The sequence below is a fragment of the Rattus rattus genome, chromosome 17 (genome assembly GCF_011064425.1).
Source record: "Rattus rattus isolate New Zealand chromosome 17, Rrattus_CSIRO_v1, whole genome shotgun sequence".
Classification (NCBI taxonomy): domain Eukaryota; kingdom Metazoa; phylum Chordata; class Mammalia; order Rodentia; family Muridae; genus Rattus; species Rattus rattus.
In genome coordinates, this window is record NC_046170.1 from 16,010,312 (window position 1) to 16,017,139 (window position 6,828).

Genomic DNA, 6,828 nt, shown 5'->3' on the forward strand with positions numbered 1-6,828 from the left:
CAGTCATGGTCAGGGTGTCCCCTCACTGGGAAGGGGCCTCAGAGTGACAGACAAGGCCCCTTCTGAGTCCGTCTCCAGGATTCCCTGAGGTATTTTTGGTTGAGTAGTGGTCTTCTCAAATCCCAAACCAAAGACTCCAAGAAATGTAACAGGCTGCTGGTGGTCAAGCTACTTCCCCTGCGCAGGCAAAAAGCTGAATGACAGAAGAGGGATGGGAAGGGCCTAAGACCACCGGGACAGGCTAATGGCGTGCTAGCTTGGGTATTGTAGAGAGACCTGGGATCCTCCCCTTTCCCTGTTGACTCTGTTTAGAAACCCACCTCAGTGCCTTTCCACTCTGTCTCCTCATAGTGTACTCAGGGAACAGAAAGCTGCCATTGCAAGGAGCCTAGTTTAACTTCCCATGTTCACCAAGGTCCCTCTAACTCTCTTGCCTACCGTTTGCTTATTTTGCAACGTGAAGCATGGAACCCAGAGCATTATACAAGCTAAGCAGTAGTCTGCTACACTCCCTCCCCTCTTCTGTCTGGTGGACAGTTACTTTATTTTGTTTACTCAATGTTTTTGTGTCAGCTGCCTTCCGCACAGTGTTAGTGAAATCAACCTGGTGTGACAGCCATACCTGCCGCGCTGGAATTCTGCAGCCTTCTGAAACTTTTGTAACTTTAAAATTCCAAGTTCTCTCTACAAATTGAACGTCTCCTTAAAAGTTCAAAGTAAAACAATTAGTTACATACTTTCTTAGTCCAGGAGCGAAGAGCCAGGGCACAGTTTTAGTTAGATCAAAGTAAATTCAAAACCCAAGTGTATACGTAAATCTTTTATCTGTCCAGCATCTGGAACTCAATCCTCTGAGCTCCATTTCTCTGCCTCTCCCACCTTCAGTACAACTTGTGTTATTAGGCTCCAAGCACTAGCTGTTCTCCACAGTCCCTTCAATCCCTCAGCTTCCGTACTGCTAAAATCTTGTGGTGAAAACTTGTGGGTGGGTTGCTCTAAACACAGAGGTGAGGAGTGAGGAGACGCTAGCCTGGAATTTTCTCCAAGCAGGCCTGTGGGGGATGGAGGTGTTGTTCTCGGTGGGGGTGGGGGGAGGAGGGCAGACGGGCGTTTCCCAGCTTGTGTGTGGGCGGGCCAGGGTTCCAGCCTAACGGACACATTGCAGAAACAGCCCTGAGAATCTTTGGGGGACTCTGAAACGTCACAAGCCAGACTGCCATGGATTTATCTCATCATTTTTATCTTTCAAGCTTCCACAGAACAGCGTCGTAAACTTTGAACGCTAATGGCTTTTTCAGCCCAAATTTCCAAATACTTCCACGTTCCAAAACAATCCTGTCAGATCTGTTGCAACGATTGCCCACTCTTCTGCTACCAATTCCTGTCTGTGTTAGGTTTTTTTTTGTTTTGTTTTGTTTTTTTGGGTTTTTTTTGTTTGTTTGTTTGTTTTCCGGAGCTGGGGACCGAACCCAGGGCCTTGCGCTCGCTAGGCAAGCGCTCTACCCCTGAGCTAAATCCCCAACCCCCTGTGTTAGGTTTCTATTGCTGTGAAAACCACCATGACCTAAAGCTACTTGGAGAGGAAAGGGTTTATTTAGTCTTACAGGTGACGGGCCATCATGAACAGAAGCTGAGGCAGGAGCTGATATAGAAGCCATGGAGGGGTGCGGCTTACTGGCTTGCTTTTCATACAGCCCAGGAGTGACCCTACTCACAGGAGGCTGAGGCATCCCACGTCACTCACTAACCATGAAAATGCCCCAGGTAGACTTGCCTACAGGTCAACTTGGTATAGGCAGAGTCAGACTCAGCGGAGTCTCCCTTTCCCACACGGCACTAGCTATGTGAAGCTGACAAGATAGGCAGCACAATGACTTCTTGCTCTGTGGTTCTGTACATGGAGCCTGGAGTCCTCTTGCCCCACTGAGCCAATTCCTATGTTTGTCATAAATTATTGAGCCCCGTCGGCAACCACCCTCTGGTTTTTCCCGTCCATACAGCTCCCATATGGTTCACATTCAGACAAATGCACTATTTTGCCTGCTTCTAACAAGTAAATTACAGTGGTGCTCTACACCCATGGCAGGGGGCTCGATTGTGGGAAATTATGGTGTTTAAAAACAAGGCACCCTAGTGTGTGCATGAGAAAAAAAATTAATTAAAACCCAGGCTCTCTGATGGGCTGGGAGTGTAGCCTAGTTGGTAGAGCACTTGTTAGGCATGCACGAGTCCTTGGATTTGAAACCCAGTATGCATGAGTGCACACGCACACACACAAACACACACGCGCGCGTACACACACACACACACACACACACACACACACACACACACACACACGGGGGAGGGTGGTGTTGGTATTCTGTCTATGCTCCACCCCCACAGCTACCTGGGAACAGCCAGGTATGCTCCGCCCCACAGTTGCCTGGCAACAGCCAGCTGTGCCTGACACTATAAAAGGGGCTGCTTGCCCTCTCACCACCCTCTCTTACTTCTTTTTTACTCTTTGCTCTTCGCCCTCCACGTGCCCATGGCTGGCCGCCTTTCTACTCTTCTACTCTTCTCTCATTAAACCTCTTCACGTGGAACCATGGTGGCTGGGTGTGTTCTGTCCCGGCACCCGCAGAGAATTAAAACCTAATGGGGTGGGGGGCGGGAAGGGGGGCATGCGCACTGTGTCTAAAGTACAAGACTGCCTGCCTTTCTTTGCTTCTGCAGTTACCTGCCTGGGAAAAGCAGGAACTTGAAGCAATTGGATAACCCTCTCTGCCCCCCCCTCCCCGTCAGGATCTTACCGTGTAGCCCAGGTTGGCCTGGAATTCAGGTTCCTCCTGCCTTGGCCCCTGAGTGCACGGATGGATGCCACCATCCAGTTCTGGCTTTTCTAAGCCCTAAGGATAAGCTCAGGACCTACTGAGGGACATGGGAGGTGCACAGGCCACACCTTTGTCTATGACAGAATGAAAACTCTGACTTTAAGGCTAGACGTGATGGTGAGGGGAAGAATGGCAAGAGAAGACTTCCATGGGTGTCAAAGTTTGCAAAATCAGCATCCAAGAGCTTGGGGAGGTGGCTCAGTCAATGAAATGTTTGCCTTGTAAGAATGAGGACATGAACTTGACCCCTAAAACATACATAAAGAGTCAGTGTGGTCACACACACACGCACACACACAAGCTCTAGCTCTGGAAAGGCAGTGACAGGAGGATCCCTGGAGCTAGCCTAGCCTAATGAGTCGTAGGCCTGTGAGACATCCTAAAATGTGTCTGAAGATGATATCCAAGATTGAACTTTGACCACACACACACACACACACACACACACACACACACACACACACGAACATGCATATATATTAGCACACAGAGGATCACAAACAAAATAACAATAATTTTAAAAATTAGTATTGGAGAAAACCCTGTTGGCAATGGCGATGTTTAGAACTTTCTGGAATCTCTAGTGCAGGAACACTCCGGAGATAGCCTTTGTAGGGAGTGGAGAAAGGCCAAGAGAGTGGATCGATGACATTGGTATGACACTCCAGAGATAGCCTATTGTAGGGAGTGGAGAAAGGCCAAGAGAGTGGATCGATGACATCGGTATGACACTCCGGAGATAGCCTATTGTAGGGAGTGGAGAAAGGCCAAGAGAGTGGATCGATGACATCGGTGTGACCCTATGGAGGACCCCACAGCCTCAGACTCATACAGGGATGGCAAAGCCCTGTGCCAGAGGAAGCTCAGTAGACCAGGCTGGCCTCGAACTCAGAGATCAGACATTTGTGTTTGGGTTTTGAGAACTCTATTGAGAATTCTGTGCCCCAGTTTAAATTGAGTTACACGTTTCTTTGAGGTCGAGTTTTTTAGTTCCTTTGGATATTAGCCTTCTATTGGCTGCAAAATTGCCGAAGGTCTTTTCTCATTCCCAGGCTGCTGGTTTGTTAGAATTATAGCAGCCTTTGCCAAATAAACGCTTTTCAGTTTCATGAGGTCCCGTCAGTGAGTGTGTCCTGTTCAAAAAGTCCTTTCATGTGCCAATGAGTTCAAGACTATTACCTACTTCCTCTTCTATTAGACTCAGGCTGTCTGACCTCATTTTGAGGTCTTGGATCCATTTGAAGTTGAGTTTGGGGCGGGGTAGTAAGTATGAATCTATCTGGATTCTTCCACATGCTGCTGTGTGGTTTGATTGCACCATTTGTTGAAGATAGTTTTTCTCTCAGTATTTACTTCGGGTTTCTTTGTCAAAAATCAGGTGTCCATAGGTGTGCAGACTTATGACTGGGTCTTCAGTTCAATTCCACTAATCAACCTGTCTATTTTCATGCCAATAACCAAGCTGTTTTTATTACTACAGCTCTGTAGAACAGTTTATGATTGAGGATGATGTCTCCAGCAGTTCTATTATTATCCAGGATTCTTTTAGCTATCCTGGGGTTTCTGTGTTTCCATGCAAAGCTGAATATTGATTGTTCTTTCGATTTCTGGGAAGAAAGTGTTGGGTAGAATCAACTAACCAGTACAGTGAGAATTTTGGGTTCTTTTAAGAAGCAGTTATGTTGTGTGAATATGTTTTTGTTTCACTCCCAGGTATGGGGAAAAAGGGTGCTTCACAGCAGGTGATTGTGATTTATCCCCTGCTCTAGCAGGGGTGTGGTATTTCCAGGTGCCAGCCGTTTATATTTGGAATTCTGGGAACTTTTCAGAGGGTATAAATGCCAGAGCCCCAAGAAGGGCTGGCATCAAATGTCTTCTGTGGTGGCCACTGCCGCTGCTGCTGCAATTTGTCAAGTGGTCATGAGCAAAGAGACTAAGAAGATTAACACAGCCCTAAGGAATTTGATGCCTGTAACCAACAGGAAGTAGTCTAAAGAGATCTAAGCCCCCTTTCCCCTCTAACCTTCTTTCTCTCCTACCTAGTGTTGGGGGGTTAGAAAGGATTAGGGTGGGATAAGGGTTGGAAGGGTGGTAGATAGAAGAACTCAATAAAGTAGTGCTCAGAAAAAGCACACCAACAAACCAGGGCTCATAGGGACAGAAACTGAACAGACCATCAGGGAGCCTGTATAGGTCTAACCCTTGTCCTCTGCATACATGTTATTGTTGTATCACTTGGTGTTCTTCAGGGACTCCTTCAGTATGAGCAGGGGCTGTCTCTGTCTCTGACTCTTTTGCCTGTTTTGGGGATCCTTTTTCTCCTACTGGATTGCCTTGTCAAGCCTTGATATGAGGGACTGTGTCTGGTCTTGTCTTATCTTGCTATGCTGTGTTTGTTTGATGTCCCTGGTAGGCTGTTGTTGTAAAAATATAAAATATAAAAAGAGTAAGGTTGTCTTTTACCCGCTCTAGGTCTGGCATTGCGGTGCCCCAAGATATTTGCTGGATATCTTAGTTCTCAGTCAGCAAAGCCTCTCACCCGCTTTGCTCCATCCCCTATCACACTGCTGAAGGCCTCTCTCTGAGCCGTCAGCAATCTCTCTACCTATCTAGTTCCCCAAGGCAGGTTTCCATGCCAGAAACACACATCCCAACTCCGTGGTGGCCCAGACCAGCCGCCCCACACTCCATTACACTTAAATCTACACATTAAAGAACACACAACACAATAACCTTTGACCCAATTGATAAGATAAAATTGCCCATCTAAACATACAAAGCCCAGTACCAGCCATCCCTTAAGAACATTTATAACAGGGGGCTGGAGAGATGGCTCAGTGGTTGGGAGCACTGACTGCTCTTCCAGAGGTCCTGAGTTCAAATCCCAGCAACTACATGGTGGCTCACGACCATCTGTAGTGGGATCTGATGCCCTCTTCTGGCGTGTGAAGACAGCTATAATGTACTCATATTCATAAAATAAATAATTTAAAAAAAAGAACATTTATAACAACCTATAAATACACAGAGTGGAATCTTAGTGTCACCTGTCATATTGTCCTACCACGGCTTCTTTCTCTCTCCCTCCTGTCTCTTCTCCTTTCCATTCCAGTCTCCTCCTCTTCCTTCAAACTTTTCTCCTGCCCATCCTCCCCGTCCAATGACAGGCCTCCTTCTATCTTGTACCTGCCTCACCTGTGTCATCTGTTTCTGAAGGGAAGCAGAGGAGTGGGTCTGGGGAAGGGGTTTGGGGGCTGGAAGGAGAGTAGGGTGGGGGAAACTGTGGTCAGGATGCAGTATATAAGAGAACAATACATTTTAAAATTGTGTTGGAATTTTGATGAGGATTGCACTAAATCTGTAGATTGCTTTTGGTGGGATGGCCATTTTCACTATATTAGTCCTACCAATTCATGAGTACAGGAGGTCTTTCCATCTTCTGATACCTTCCTCCATCTCTTAAAGTTGTTGTTGTTTTTGTTGTTGTTTTGTTGTTTTTTGTTTTGGTTTTGTTGTTGTTTCAAGACAGGATTTCTCTGTGTAGCCTTGGCTGTCCTGGAACTTGCTCTGTAGACTAAGCTGACCTCAAACTCATAGAGATCCACCTGTCTCTGCCTCTTGAGTGCTAGCATTAAAGGCATGAGCCACCACTTCCTGAATTAAAGTTTTTATTATGCAAATCTTTCACTTGCTTCTTCAGTTATGCCCCAAAATATTTTCTTTTATAATTTGAGGCAATTGTAAAAGGTCTTATATAAACTGATGACATGAACCACTCCATGAGTGGTATGGTTAAAGGAAGGTTTTTATTGTAGATATAAGAGATAGAACAGCCAGAGGCATGTGGAAGGATCCAGGGTAGAGAGAGAAAGTAGACTGAAAATGACCAGGAGCAGAGAAAGAGACAGACGGACAGATAGACAGGTAGTGGGGGGAGAGAGAAGAGCAGGAA